This window comes from Tursiops truncatus, chromosome 9 (genome assembly GCF_011762595.2).
Source record: "Tursiops truncatus isolate mTurTru1 chromosome 9, mTurTru1.mat.Y, whole genome shotgun sequence".
NCBI lineage: Eukaryota > Metazoa > Chordata > Mammalia > Artiodactyla > Delphinidae > Tursiops > Tursiops truncatus.
The window spans coordinates 87399296-87415502 of NC_047042.1; the positions used below are offsets into that span (position 1 = coordinate 87399296).

The 16207-nt window shown below is 39.1% G+C and overlaps 1 protein-coding gene across 8 annotated transcripts in view; it reads left to right on the forward strand.

The window, feature by feature from the left end:
* CALD1 (caldesmon 1) overlaps positions 1–16207 on the forward strand; it is a 181336-nt gene that overhangs the window by 49140 nt on the left and 115989 nt on the right. The window lies entirely within an intron of this gene.

Genomic DNA, 16207 nt, shown 5'->3' on the forward strand with positions numbered 1-16207 from the left:
TTGGGGCTTCCTTGGTAGCGCAGTGGTTAAGAATCCGCCTGCCAGTGCAGGTGACACGGGTTCGATCCCTGGTCCGGGAAGATCCCACATGCCGTGGAGCAACTAAGCCCATGTGCCACAACTACTGAGCCCGCATGCCACACCTACTGAGCCCATGTGCCACAACTACTGAAGCCCATGCACCTAGAGCCCGTGCTCTGCAACAAGAGAAGCCACCACAATGAGAAGCCTACACACCACAATGAAGAGTAGCCCCCGCTTGCTGCTACTAGAGAAGGCCCGTGCACAGCAATGAAGACCCAATGCAGCCAAAAAATAAATAAATAAATTTTAAAAAAAAAGAAAAGAAAAGAAATTCAGTGTTTGAGTTCTGGACCTGCTGCTTTACGAGTAATCGTAGACATTGGACTTAATTTCATTTTTGTCAAATGGAGATGGTATACTCTCTATCTCACAGCGTCCTTATGAGAATCAAATAAGATAATGCATGATTCAACTATTATGATGGGAAGCATATTCGTGTGCTTTCCATGCTTTCTCTTTCAAACCACTTTTAGAGGAAAGTGGTAGCAGCAGGTTATTTAACTGGTTGCTTTGGTATAGGTATCTGCCTTTCATTCAGAACTTACCATATTCTGCTTGACAGCTAATAAAAATTCACCCATATATTCTTTCATTTATTCAATTAATTGAACAGTTAGCCGATGACAAGCTCTTAATGAATATCCTCTTTGCAAATAGGCGATAAACCTGTAAAGTTTCCCTGACTGTCTTGTCACTAGTTATTCCTTTGAAATATTTTGACTGTTTCTTGTCCATTTGTTCATTTTATACATATTTGTTGAGTGATTACTATATCTTAGGTAATTGCAAAGTGCTAGGGGATCAGTGGTTTAAAAAATAAAGGCAGGGCTTCCCTGGTGGCGTAGTGGTTGAGAGTCCACCTGCCGATGCAGGGGACATGGGTTCGTGCCCCGATCCAGGAAGATCCCACATGCCGCGGAGCGGCTGGGCCCATGAGCCATGGCCGCTGAGCCTGCGCATCCGGAGCCTGTGCTCCGCAACGGGAGAGGCCACACAGTGAGAGGCCCGCGTGCCACAAAAATAAATAAATAAAGGCAGACATGCGTTCATGGAGCTTTCAACCTGGTAGGAAAGACAAACATTAAATAAACAGATATCCAAACATAAATGTCATTACAAATTGTAATTGTATAAGAAGATAAATAACAGAGCCATGAAAGAGAATAACACAAAGGAAAACAATCTTAAAAATCTGTATATCTAATACAATAATTTTAATTTGCTATATCTTGGCAATAAATGGATAGGATACTTAAAGCTTTTAACATGTATCTTGTGCTTGTGCAATAACACAAAAATCAGTGTTTTGTGAGTATTGCAAGACCTTTGACTTTGAGGGTTTAAGGAAAACTAAGGATTATCCAAGTGAGAAATGTGCTGGTATTACTAAGGAAGGGTAGGGGAATCATTTTAGTCTTAGAAAACAGCATGACCCAAGGCTCTATGGCCTGCAAGACTTGGATCTATGCAAGATATTGAAAGAACGCTAGTGTGACCAGATCACAGAAATTGTGGTACCAGAGGAAACTGGAGATGTATGTTGGACCAGATCACAAACAAAAGTGTGGGTTGTGATAAATAATTGAATATATAATCTAACTGCACTATGAAGATATAGAGCTATTGTAAGCAGGGCAGTTATCTGATCAGATTAACGTTTTTAAAAAGATCATTATTTGCAGAAGGCCAGAAGATTCGAATAAAGAGACCAGTACGGCATCTCCTGAATGGCCCAGATGAGATAAAGTGGCTTGGATTAGAGTGGTAGCAACAATGGTGAAGATGAATGGACTGTTTCTAGTAAATATTCTGGAGGGAGGATCGCTAGACTTAGTAATTTATTGCATGGGGAGTGGCAGAGAGTAGATGGTGAGGAAGAAATGTCTGGAGAGGCTCCCAAGTCAGGGCTCAAGCGGCCCAGTGAACGCTGGTGCCATTTTTGAAGATGGGAACAATTCAGGGATTATCAACTATGTTCAATTATATTCTTTTTCCAAAAGAAAAAGGAGCAGTTCTTGAATATTTTGTGAGTTGTGGAGAGGAAACAAAAGTGTAAAGTATAAACCCCACCTTCAGAGTACTTGCACCCTAAGCATTAAGCCCACTATTGACACTTCCTTACCAGACTTTCTCAAACCACCAGTGGCTCTCCTATGATGCTATGGCTTACCTCACTACTAGGACTTATTCCTTCTCTTCCCTTCCACTGTGTGTATCTACATCTAATGTGTTTGTTATAATAGTTTCATTTGCTACACTTTTGAATTATCTCATCTCTCAAGGCCCAAACTGGTTAATCTTGAAAATTAGGTTCTTAAAGACAACTTTTAGGGGGAGTTTTTCTATAATCTTGGCAGTGAATGGATGATACCAGAGGCCTTAACGATTTTGTCTTGCTATACTATTTGCTGTAACTCATCTACAAATATTTTGGTGACACTAATTACTGTCCCAACTTCTCCAGTTGGTGATTTGAAAACAAGAATTCACATAAAGAAAATGTGATCAATTTGATCCCTTGGAATCACCCTCTACATTACTTAGTAGTTAAAAACCAAGTGATCGAGATTTAAGGATAAAGATTTATGTACAAGAATGTCCATTACAGCATTATTTATAATAGCCCAAACTTGAAATATATGTCCAGTGATAGGGGAATGATTATATAAACCATGACATTATTAATCATGTTAAATGAATGGTGTAGGAAAATATGTATAAGTGAAAAAGCTGAACACATAACATAATAAATTTGTTTTTAAAATAGGATCATATGTGTTAGTGAAGAAAACCAGAAGGAGATATATTTAAACTTTAAAGTAATCTTAGGGCGGGAGGGATTAAGAGACTTTAAGATTGTTTTCTACATATATTTCTAGATTTTCTAAATTTTCTATAATATAATGAAATTCATATTTACATATTCTCCATAATAAGATGTATAACTATATAGCTTTCAGAGATAGGTCTGACTTTACAGATTTAATGATCTGGAACCTTTTGCAATAGAGTAGAATAGAAACAAAAGTAGTCTTGAAAAGCATCAGTATTTCAGCCTGCCACTAAATAATTGATGAGTACTGCATGAGTTGCTATGGGGATGTAAATGGTATAAAAATGTGATTGCGGGCTTCCCTGGTGGCGCAGTTGTTGAGAGTCCGCCTGCCGATGCAGGGGACACGGGTTCGTGCCCCGGTCCGGGAAGATCCCACATGCCACGGAGCGGCTGGGCCCTGGCTGCTGAGCCTGCGCGTCCGGAGCCTGTGCTCCGCAACGGGAGAGGCCACAAAAGTGAGAGGCCTGCGTACCGCAAAAAAAAAAAAAAAAAAAAAAAAGTGATTGCTCACTCAGGGATCTTATGATCAAGTGCCTGCACTGCTGGATTTCCCTCTGGATTCAAACAGCCTAAAAGCATACTAAGGACAGCTTTTACTTTCATCTCTGAGCTTTTCCCTTTGAGGCACATCAGGAAATGAAAGGGCTCAGAGAGAGAGAAGAAAAAAAACACTGCCCAAACAACCTAAGTATCTGTGCAGCCTTGATACCATTTAAATTCTGGCTAAATTGAATGTTTTCCTCTCTCACACTTGTAGTATATTTCACATAATGTATTTATAGTTCTATCCAAGATTCTAGGATGGCATTTGTATGTAAGCTTAGTTGTTTTGAGTTACAGTCGTTATTTGTTTTTCATTCTTTAGCAGTGATTTGTCACAATCACATTTTATGTTCCAAACATGGAAGGATTGTTGTCTTGTCTCTGAAAAGTACATTTTCCTATGTTTTGCAGTTTTATATATATGTCAGCTCTATTCAGCTTATATGTGCCTTCGTAATACCAGAATTGCCATTTCAAAACACAGAGAGCTGCCCGATGTGAAATTATTTGGTGGCAGTTGCCCAAAAGGTTTTGTTGAACTAATTTATCTTTTTCATTTAATTCAATCAACTCAGCTATAAATGTTGTCCCTGATGAGGCTTCTGTTGGTATTTTTGTTGGCATATGAATAAAGACAGATGCTATGTTTAAAAAATGCTGTTCTTTAAAGATAAATTTATTGTAGGATGTTAAATTTGAAATGTTGTATTAATGTGAAAATGGGTTTTATTGATCCATCTGTATCTTCACCCCATGCTCTGTTTGTTTAACCACACACAGGTTTTTAAAAGATAGCAGCCTGGGTTTAAGCTTGTGGCTATAACAGATTGACGCTGGGATATTGTCCACATGACCATCAACCATCGAATATAATTGCCAATAAAATTGTTAGTACCAGCCTTCAGCAAGATTCTGATTGTCCTCTTTGTATCCACTTTCAATCTGGTCCCAGAAAGAATGACACTGGATAATGAATCAAGATTTAGAAATGGAAAAGTTTGGACATCTGGAGACTTCATTTATTTATTCACTAACACATATTTACCGAGAAACTAATATGTGCTCAGAGCTGCACAAGGCACTGGGGATACAGAAGTAAGGAAGATGTTAAGAGAGAGATCACATGTTAACAGTTCTTACCACAAAAAAAAATTGTAAAAAAAGAACTCAAGCCAAAAAACAACAAAAAAGTGAATAAGATATAAATAGATTAATATTTATTAATTTTCTCACTAGGGAGTTAGCTCTGTGAGGGCAGAAATCTTATCGCTGTCTGTCTCTGCTACATCCTTACCAACTTCCACTTCTTAACTGGAAATAGAATCTCAAACTGGGCCTGATGTTTTGTCTCATGATATAGAAATAGAAGAAGAGCAGATCTCAAAATTTTTTTCTCCACGTGTCATGCCTGCGGAATGATATTCACAGGGAAGCCTCACTCATGGGAACACATATAGGAAAGACTTTTCTTCCACTCAAGAAAGATTCCAGGAATAAAGCTGAGTGAGAGGCAAGTTTATAGAAATAAGCTTGAATCCTTCCTAATGTTTTTAAAAAGAATAAATCACATGAAACCTCAAATATCTGATGGTACACTTCACAGGTAATGACGCTGTGATCGAGACTTCAAGTGGAAAGCCACTGTGGTGGGCCACCATACCTTGACAGATCTATTTTGATGTTCAAATGCTTTGGGGTTAGGATGGTTAATTGAAGGATTTATCAGTTGTAACACTCCCCCCACTATGTCATTACTGCAAAGACAGTGCAAATTGCAAGGGTCACAAAGAATCAGTTCTCAGGATTGTCATTTTGAACATTTTTATCTCATGATAGCAGTTGGGAATCAAATCAGTGGATTCATCTGTCTTCTAAAACTAAATATAGTGATTGATTTGTCTTTAAAAAATAACCAGCTCCTGCTGAATGAACTTGGTTGTTAAGTAACCAACAAGAGGCAGAATGGTGTTCTGCAGAGAGAACAGATTTGGGGACCTGGATCTACTCACCACTAGCTGAGAGGCCTTGGGTAAACCATTTAACCTCTCCAGGACTCTCTAGGTCCCATTTATAAAATGTTGCCAATAATATTTGTCTTACTGATCTCCGGGCTTGACATGAAAATCATTTGGGAAAAGGAATGTGAAAGTTCTGTTCACTGTAAAATTGCTATCATTTGTATTCTTAACCCACTGGTGATACCACTAGTCACTTAGAAATCAGTCCACAAATGGCTGATCTCATTGATGATAGTAGCATAATTGCCCTGTGACCAACCCACTTCGTCCCTACCAAGCATTCCAGACATTTCAGTGCAGAAACAAGGTCTCTGGGAAAAAGTCAAAAGGAGACTGATCAGAGGAATTCCACTGGCCCTTCCCAGGGCCCTGTGCACAAAATGGTCCCCTGTGCACTGTTATTTTGCTGTGTTTGCCGATGTCCAGTTTCCAAGACCACAAACATTCTGATAACTGGGTGATGATGAGCAGAGACAGAGTGAGTGTGATGTTTTACCAGTTTTCTAGTGTAAAGGCCTCTGTATCTCATGCATGGGATTACAGCGTTCAGTGGCTACTCTTTGAGTTAAATACGCAAATAAATTATGCAGAGACTGATTCTTTTTAAATGCTGAGGAATGACATCAACCAGCAAATTTTTTTTCAGGGCTACACGCATTGATGGTTTTGCCTTTGTTACATGGATAAGACAAGGTGATTCTAGGTTCTGACCTGAGCCCACAGCCCTACCACTGTTCAGATTCCGTGTCAGAGTTTTGTGCTTCACAGTGACTGGATTAGGTCTCGGCACACAGCCCTGGCATGGAAGAGAAAGTTGGGCAGTGCTAGCTGGTTAGAAGGTAGAGAATAGGGACAGGATCATTCCACTTTCAGTGTTTGTGTTTTTGCTCATCTTAAGCAACTGGCCATAAAAAATATAGAGTATACAGCCCTGTTCTCAGGTACTTAAATTTTAATCAGTAGTCAAAGCTAACACTAGAAAAAGTTTTAGGAATACTTTAAACAAAGTACATATTATATAACAGAAACAAGAAAATCAATTCACTAAATCAATAAAGTGTGCTCAAATTTTCCACTGAGTTGACTGAACTGAATAAATAATCCAATTGCTTTGATTACCTGTAGTCTCAACCAGAAAGTACTGAATTAGGACATTGCTTCTTTGTGAATATCCAAAACTCCTGAGTACTGAGATTGTTGGAAAAAAACTGAGAGTCTATTGGAACTAATGGGTTCAATTTATTTAAACTTACAATTATCAAACTTATTCTATATGCCTGAAGTTTACTGCACAGGAGATATATTTATAAGTTATTCCTCTTGCATAGCAAGGATGTAGGAAAATCAGAGCCCTCATACACTGCTGGTGGGAATATAAAATGGTGCACCCACTTTGGAAAAATGTCTCATGGTCTCTCAAACAATTAAACATAGAATAATTACCATATGATCCTGCAATTCCACTCCTAGGTATATACCGAAGAGAAATGAGAACATATGTCTGCACAAAAACTTGTACACAAATGTTTATAGCAGCATTATTCACAATAGCCAAAAGATGGAAACAACCCAAATGCCCATCAACAAACGAAATGGATAAACAAATTGTGATATATCCATACAATGGAATATTATTTGGCCATAAAAAGGAATGAAATACTGATACATGCTACCATATGGATGAAGCTTGAAAACATTGTTCTAAGTGAAAGAACTCAGTCACAAAAGACCACATATCATATGATTCTATTCATATGAAATGTCCACAACAGGGAACTCTATAGGAATAAAATATAGATTTGTAGTTGCTTAGGGCTGGGAGATATAGGGGCTCTTTCAGCAGTGGAGGGAGGTGGCTAAAGGGTATAGGGATTTTTGGGGGGTGACGGAAAATGTTCTAAGATTGTGGTGATGATTGCACAACTCTGAATATACTAAAAACTATTGAATTATACACTTAAATAGATGAATTGTGTAGTAAGTGAACTATATCTTCATAACACTGTTATTTAAAAATAAAATAATACATGGTAAATAATATATATTCAATTAAAAAATAAAGAAGCCATACATAGCCATATAGGCAAAAGAGTGCCATGAAGACGATATCCTTTGGAAAATTTAATATACATAAAAATTAATTGTACCATTTATTATCACTCATTGGAACCCTAGCATTTAACAGTGCCTTACAAATAATACGAACAAACATCAGTGCTTGTTGATAATGATAATGATGGTGGTGGTGGTGATGTTGACTTTCATGATGATGATGATGGTGACAGAGACAATTACGACTGCGTCTCCACAAGCTTCGGACATTTAAAAATATCTCCATTAGGTTTTTCCTGATGCGAGGCAGTTAAACCAAATTCCAGCTGCAGGCGCACCATGATTCTGTAAAGAGAAATGTTACATTTTTCTTAGGAGTCAATGGCTTGTATGTTTGTAGCCACAGGAAGCTTATCAAACACTGAGGTCAGCCACTTTCCCATGAGAAGTCCAGAAATTTCATAATACCATAAATTACTTTCACTTTCTGACTTGCTTTAGAGAAGTAGAGAACTTTTCATACAGCTTAAAAATAAACATCTGACCCTCACCCTGCCATGGACACATTCTTAATGCTTCTCTGATCAGAAAATATCTTACCTCTAAAAATCTATTCTGATTCTTTTATTAACAATTGAAAAATCTTGGCCAATGCAAAACAGCATCATGGATTATTCTTAATTCAAAAACTGTCCAAGAAAAAATAGGAAAGGCTGCAGCAAATAGGCACGGTTTTAAGATATCAAAGCCCTTCTTTTGTACTATTATGTGATCTTGTTCTGTTCTAATAAGAATGTTTTTTCATCTTCATACTTGTGCAAAATTGGCTCCTCTGTGAACAAAAATATAAGCTATATCCTTGGCTTCCCATGAAATTTTAAGGGGAATTCAGAAAAATTTCCTTGGCTACCTTTGCTAGTCCTGGCCACCTACTAGAAATAAGCTAAGGGTTGATTCATTCTGCTTTCCAGATAGAGAATAATAAAGGAGGAGAAAAAGAGAGGAGTAATGTTCATTGGGGGCCTATAGCATTCTAGGTTATATGTTATCTCATTTATTCATTCATTCACTCACCAATAAACTTTTATGGAGCGTGTTATATGTCATGGAATTTGCTAAATGCTTGGGATAGAATTATGGGTAAGACCATGTCCTTGCCATCAAGAAGCCCATGCTCATACAATGACAGCCCGCTGTGGCAATGCCTCCATAGAGGCATTAACAAAAAACTACCTAGGCACAGAGGAGTAAAAACCCTTCAAGGCAGTTATTATTATCCTCATTTTTATTTTATTTTTATTTTTTTTTTGCGGTACGCGGGCCTCTCACTACTGTGGCCTCTCCGGTTGCGGAGCACAGGCTCCGGACGCGCAGGCTCAGCGGCCATGGCTCATGGGCCCAGCCGCTCCGCGGCATGTGGGATCTTCCCAGACCGGGGCACGAACCCGTGTCCCCTGCATCGGCAGGCGGACTCTCAACCACTGCGCCCCCAGGGAAACCCCTATTATCCTCATTTTTAAATAAGTAACTGACATCACACAAAGAACTTCCCTAAGGTCATACCTCTGTTATGACCCCACAGCCTGTCTTCTTTCACAGTTCCATGCTGCTTTCAAGGGAAAGACCTATGTCCAACCCAACTGAATAGTGTAAAGCTTTGTTAGCAACCCAGTGAATCTGTTTGTTGCAGAATGCCAAGAGAATTCTTACTTTCATTGGATAATTGACTTTTTCTTGAATTATAAGAGCAGTTTCTTTAGTCCCTCGCTTTATTTAGTCTGCCTGGTAGCTAAATTCCTAACATAGTATCCTACTAATACACCTTGTCTCTCTTATCTACTAGTTTATACAAATATCTGTGTATGGCCGTATGCATAATTCCATGATAATATGAAAAAATGCATCCTATGAAAATCAAAAGATTCTCCCACAGCTGTAAAAATTCACACTGAAATACAAGCAAACTATAGACAAGTGTTGCTCAAGATACACAGGTGAAAGCTTAAATGGAAACATACAGTTGAAACAAGTGAAGAGGAAACTTTGTGCAGTGCAAGCACTTAATGCACATGTGAGGCACTGGAGATAGATTTGGGAAGAGTGGTGTTTGAAAGTGAGGAGGGGAAATTGTGGTTAGTAAGCAAGGGGCTGAATGCACTGCGAGGTTTCACAACATCTTAAGATGATAAGTAGTCCCTGTATTTGAATAGCTTTGGTATGGGCCACTTGCAAAAACATTCAATATTTCCCTTCTAAGATATAGTAAGCCAAAATATATATGTGGAAAGTTCACTAAGTCATTGGTAAATAATCCAGTGTTGACTTTTAATTTAGAAATAACTGGCCAAATTGATCCCAGCCTTCCCGACTACAATTTTCCCCCTGCAGAGTACATTGATTTGTATTACCTTTTTGTTTTCTCTCATTGTTTGTCTTTCTTTTTATTATTTTATTTTCCTACTAGTGTAATATATGACTGGGAATATTGAATTTTCATGATTTTATGTATTTCAAGCCCATAAATTCCCTTTTGTTGTCATCTTTCCAGATTGAGGCTTCATCTTTTTCTGTTCACATTATTAACATAATCGTTTTATTGATGTGTAACATACAGAAAAGTGCACAAATCCCAGCTGTACAGCATGATGAATTTTCACAAAATGACCACAGTGATGTCGTCAGCACCCAGATCCAGAAACAGAACATTGCTTAGCACCCCAGGAGCCCCCCTCATGCCCCTTTCCACAGTCATGCCTCCTCCCCGCCACCCCTGGCCACTGCCCCAGGAGAACCATCATTCTGCTTCCTAACACCAAGTATTAGTTTTGTCTGTTTTTGAATTTAATATTAGTGTAATCCTATAGAATTTTTGTTTGGTGTCCGACTTCTGTTGTTTAAAATTGTGTTTCTGAGATTCATTGCCTGAGTGATACTTAGATTATCCTAATCTGCAATACAGTATTTCGTCGTGTGCCTACCACAGTTTATCCATTTTACTATTGATAGACACTGAGTTGATCTCCAGTATGTGGCTGTTGTGAATAGTTCTGGTATGAGCATTCCAGTTCACGTCTTCTGATGAATATATGCATGGATCTTTGCCGTGTATACACCGAGGAGTAAGATTTTGAGGTCTCCAGATCTGCAAATATTCAGCTTCAGCAAATACTGCCAAATAGCACTATTTTACCCAAGTGATTGTACGAATTTACATTCCCGCAGCAGCGCATAAGAGTTATAGTTTCTCATCAAAACGTTGAATTGTCAGTCTTTTAAATTTTAGTTATTCTAGTGCTGTGGAATTTTAATTTGAATTTTTCTAATGATTAATGAGATTGAGCACTTTTTCATATGTCTGTTTGGCCATTTTAATATCCTCTTTTGTGAAGTACCTGTTAAAGTCTTTACTTATTTTCCTGTTGAGTCATCTATCTTTTTTATTGATTTGTGGGAATTCTTTGTATATTAGGTACAAATACTTTGTCAGATACATGTTTTACTAATATATACTTTCTCAGTCTGTGACTTGCCTTTTCACTTTCTTTATGGTCCTTAATTTTAATGCAATACAGTTTATCAATTTTATTCCTTTATGGTTAATAATTTATACATCTTGTTTACAAAATCTTTGCGTATCCCAAGATCATGGAGGTACCTTCTTTTTTCTGAGAGCTTTAATGTGTAAGTTTTCACATTTAGATCTACAGTCAATCTGGAACTGGGGGAGGGGAGAGTATGATGTTAAATAAAAGTCAAGATTTGGTTTTCTGTTTGTCCATGTGGATGTCCAACTGAGGTGCTAAGTGACGTTACTTTCCTCCAAATTGAGTTACTCTATCTTCTGGTAGTTTGATAGAGTTGGGGAAGTTCACTTTAGTTGAATTAGGGCTGAGGTGATTTGAAACTCATCTGCCATTTTGTACAACTCCATCGACCTTAGTTTGCCCCTTCCCAACGGATGAACTCTACAAAGGTCTAACTGAGACTGTATCCCAAGACCCTTTCCTCTTTTCTTTCCTTGCTTCCATTTTTTATCAAAGTGTAATTTATATACAGTAAAATTTACTCTTTTTAGTATACAGTTCTGTAAGTTTTGACAATACAGATAGTTGTGTAACTTCCATCACAATTAAGATATTGATATATCAACTCCAGAATGGTTCTTCCTTCTTGAACTTTGAGTTTTCCCTACTTAGTTCCATGAGACTGCAGAAAACTCTGCTGTGCTTTTCAGAAACATTCTGCTTAGTTTCCTATTCTCTTATATACTCTTCTCCTTTCTACTTCAAGTGTTCACTCATGGAAAGAGCTTTGGAGTCAAACAAATCTGGGCTGCAATGTCAACTCTGCTACTTGTTAACTATGTAACAGTGAATCTGAATCCGTCTCCTTACTTTCAAATAGGACGCTAAGAACAACTATTTTCACAGTTTTCTTTTTAATTAGATAACAGATATCAAGTACCTTGCACATAGTAGGTATTCAACAGATTATAGATATCATTATGTGATACATTATCCTTTCTCTCAGAGCTATAAAATATACTCATCTCTTAGAAATAATGGAGAAGAGGTAGGGTAGGTGGTCCCTGGAAAGCAGTACCTTTCTCTGGGAAACCCATTAGATGCTGAAAAGGGTGAACATGATTGAACTTATTTTATTCACAACCATAACAAGGTCATTCACAGATACTGAGACATATACAATACATTTTTTCCCTTAAAAGGCCATAGAATTCTACATAAACCATCTGAATTGGAGGGATCTTAAAAATCTATTCCAAATGCTTCATGTTACAGATGAAAAAATTGAGGGGCCAAGAGTGCTTAAATGACTTGGTCAAGGTCAATTCACTCATTAGTATTTACTTAAATTACCCAAATTCCCTGAGATCACATATTTATTCTCTTCTAAAATACTCCTAGCTCCCATATTCAGCTATAAATGCAAAACAGAGATAATTCACAAGAGACAATTATTAATGTTTTATTGTTACTGACACATTTTGACTAAAACCCATAGATCTATTTTTAAATATTTTATTTCAATTATCCCTACACAAGTTATGTGACTTCCTGCCAACTAAGACTGAAATAGCTTCTTACCATTCCTTTCCCATTCCAAGGATTATATCCTGTAGTGTTTCATTCTTCTATTATTAAGAAATATTCTGCCTTATCCTCCAATGCACAAGACTGAAAGGAACTCATGTAAACCCACAGAAGGCAGCTCTCTTCAGGTTTACCAAGTGAACAGGAGCACAGGGGGACCTCTATCGTTCTGGACACTGGATGTACAGGTGACCAGGTATATCCCTGGCACTCTGCCCTATGGGTAGGGACAGATTACCAGCACCTCTACCACCCTCATGCTTTCTGGCAAAGGTGGTACTTTGAGAATAATTTTTTGGTAAGTCCCTTTGTTCAGCACATCTTTCAGCATTGTGTGTTCTGCTAATACACAGATAAGCTTGAATCCCATATGGACTGAACAACTTGGAAGAGTTTCATGATCACAGAGCACACGGTCATCTCATAAAACCCTCTACCTCACACTAGGGTTCTCAAGGGCTCCTCCAGGAACACTCTTCACATGAGTGACTCTTTCTTAGAAATATATTTTCAGCCTAGATATCTCCTCTTCAGAGACACCATCCCTCACCATTCAGTGGCCCTCCAGTGGCCCTCTATCACATCACGCTCTTTTATTTACTCACTATTGGAAACATGTATGCTATCTGTACTTCATCAAAATGTAAGCTCCATGAAAGCAGAGTCCTTGCTCCTCCCTGTGTGTCTCATCCTGGCTTAGAGAACTCACTCAATGAATAAATGAATGTGGACATGTATCCTTCCCATACACCCATCAGGCTGGGTCAGCCCCTGGATTTGAATACTGGCTTCATTACTTACTAGCTGGGTGAATTTAGGCAAATGTCTTAAACACAACAAACTTCTCAGTGCTTCTCCTAAGTTAAGAACATGTATCTCACTAGGTTGTAGTAATAAATGAGATAGATGTGTGCAAGGAGCTTAGCACAGGGCCTGGCACTAAAAGCCCTTATTACACAGTAGTTATTAATATCTCCATAATGAGAGCAGGGCATGTTATAGAAGAGTCATGGGGGATTTTTTAGTATAAATATTCATGTTCAAATCAAAGGATCCTAGCTCGACTGTACAAGGCAAAATTATAAATTAATGAAAACCTGGTTCTTCTTGCTGACTCCATAAAGTTATTCATTTTTATAAAGGATCCCTAATTTAACCTTTGCAATAACTCCCTGTTATAATAAGTTATCATTTGAGACCCTCCCCTTTATCCAATGCCTTGGTGCCCGTTTGAAAAATGGCATCTTTCTGTGAACGCTTGTGTTAAGTTTTTTTTTTTTTTTTTTGCGGTACGTGGGCCTCTCACTGCTGGGGCCCCTCCCGCCACGGAGCACAGGCTGCGGACGTGCAGGCTCAGCGGCCATGGCTCACGGGCCCAGCCACTCCGCGGCATGTGGGATCTTCCCGGACCTGGGCACAAACCCGTGTCCCCTGCATCGGCAGGTGGACTCTCAACCACCGCGCCACCAGGGAAGCCCTGGTAGGAATTTTAAAGTAGAATTGTCACCACTTTTTTCAAGTATGTACTGTCAATATTTTTCCATTTGTGTAACCTAGGAAGGGGCTAGTTTCTGTTTGTCATGCTACTGAATGGCTTTAGGTAGATGTTTCCTAAGGGTTTTAAGAAAATCCCTCCTCTTGGAGGACTAGAAAGCTTATTGAAAGGAGAGAAATTCCTCCTTCCTTTTTTATTACACCTTGATTCTCCCATAGTGAATGCTTTCATATAAAACCCAAATTTCCCCACATGCCTGAGAAGATAGTTCAATCAAAGGAGCAATAAATAGCACCTGGCTGTTTGCCACTGGCTGGGAAGGAGACTGCGGTAGGGAAACGGGCTCATTTACCTCACACCGTCCAGCTGTCTCTCCCAGCCCCTCTTCCTTCATCTCGGGTCATTCCTTTCCTAACTATGTCTGGTCTAGACTTAGCTTTGCCTGCAGAGAATTTCAGCAACTGCCTCTGAGCCAGGTCAGTCAGAATCTATGTGTTGGGTACTGAATAAAAAGCTTAAAGGGATCCAGTGAGTAATGGTTCGCCCAGGCATCTATTTGAAGTTGCAAGGTCGCTGACAGTAGAGAAAAATCTTAAAACAAGGAGTGAGAGCTTCATCACCTTTCTGTCCTTCCATTGTAAATCTGAAAATAGAAAGTATATCTGAAGACAAACTCTACACTTAGTCACTTTGCTATTCACTTTATGGTTTCTCTCAGAAGCCTTTTTATCTCTTTCTCACTAACAAGGTAGTTCATAAACATATGCAGAGACTCTACAGACCAAACAAAAAATTTTCCCCTGATCCCTGATTTCTTTATTTTTTCTTTATTCATTCCCAATTTTAAAAATAAAAACACTGAGGGAATTGGGACCAGGGAAAGGGAAACCAGGCAGATAAACACTGACTCTGCCAGAGGGTTTGAGGAAGGTACTGTGAATTCTTTTCCCTGCAAGTTTAAATCTCTTGGTTTGTTTGTTTACAATCCAGGCGAATAACTCCTTGCTTTCTTCTAGTCTATGCCTTAGTTGAAGCCTGAGAGTCAAGAATGGGAGGCCTATGTGGGATGGGTACTATAATCTACATCAGCAACTGAATGTAGGGAGCTTCTTTGAAGGTGCAAATTCCTGGGCACCTCTCTGGAGGTCATGTCATATTTTTTAAAACAGCTCTCCCAGAAGATTTTGATAGGTGGCCAGCCTAAGAACCTCTGTTCTAGGGGGACAGTACACCATAAGTGCCATGAAGCCAGGTACGATGGTTATTTGTTCATTGGCATATCCCCAATATGTTCCTGGCACATAGAGAGGAGCAGGGCTTGGAGCGGAGCCCTCTCACTTGACCCTCACATGTGCCCAGGGCTCAGTGATTTGGAAAAGAATGCTGCATCCTTATCTCAGTGACTCTCAACCTGGCAGCACTGTAGATTCACCAGGGACAGTTGAGAAACACATATGCCTGGGTCCCAGCCCCCCAGATCCTGATTAGGTTGAGCTAGGTACTCTAGATGCATGACAATACAACAGTTGTTTGGACGAGTGCATTTGGGGCAAGTAGGAAGAGGTGGTTGAGGTTGGTGGAGGGGAGCTGAAGACAGCCTGAGTGAGTGCTCAGGAATAAGGAAATGGATGGCACCTTGGCTTGCTGGCCAATTTACAGGCCCTCAAGGTTCCCCAATCCCTAGTTTGCAAACCAGCCTTCGTCAGATGGATACAAACCATAGATAACATGCTAGGCAGGTTTTTGTTTTGTTTTTTACCTGTGAAAACTGAAATGAGAATCTAGGAATCCAGGATCAATTTCCAGCAGTGTGATTCCAAGCCAGTCCCTTAAACTCTATGAACTTCTATTTTCTTCCAATGCGAAATGGCAAAGGGTGGGGTGGGGGAAAGCAAGGTATGTTCTTAAGGTCCACTTGAGCCCATTATTCTACTAAATGAAAGGCAAACGTTAAAACCCAGAGTTGCATTTTCCATTAGCATCCCTTGTTACATCGTGTTGGGGCAGGTTTAGGGGTGTGATGGTGATTTACTGTCCCAGGTAATTATTTCTTTGGCCCTTCTTATAT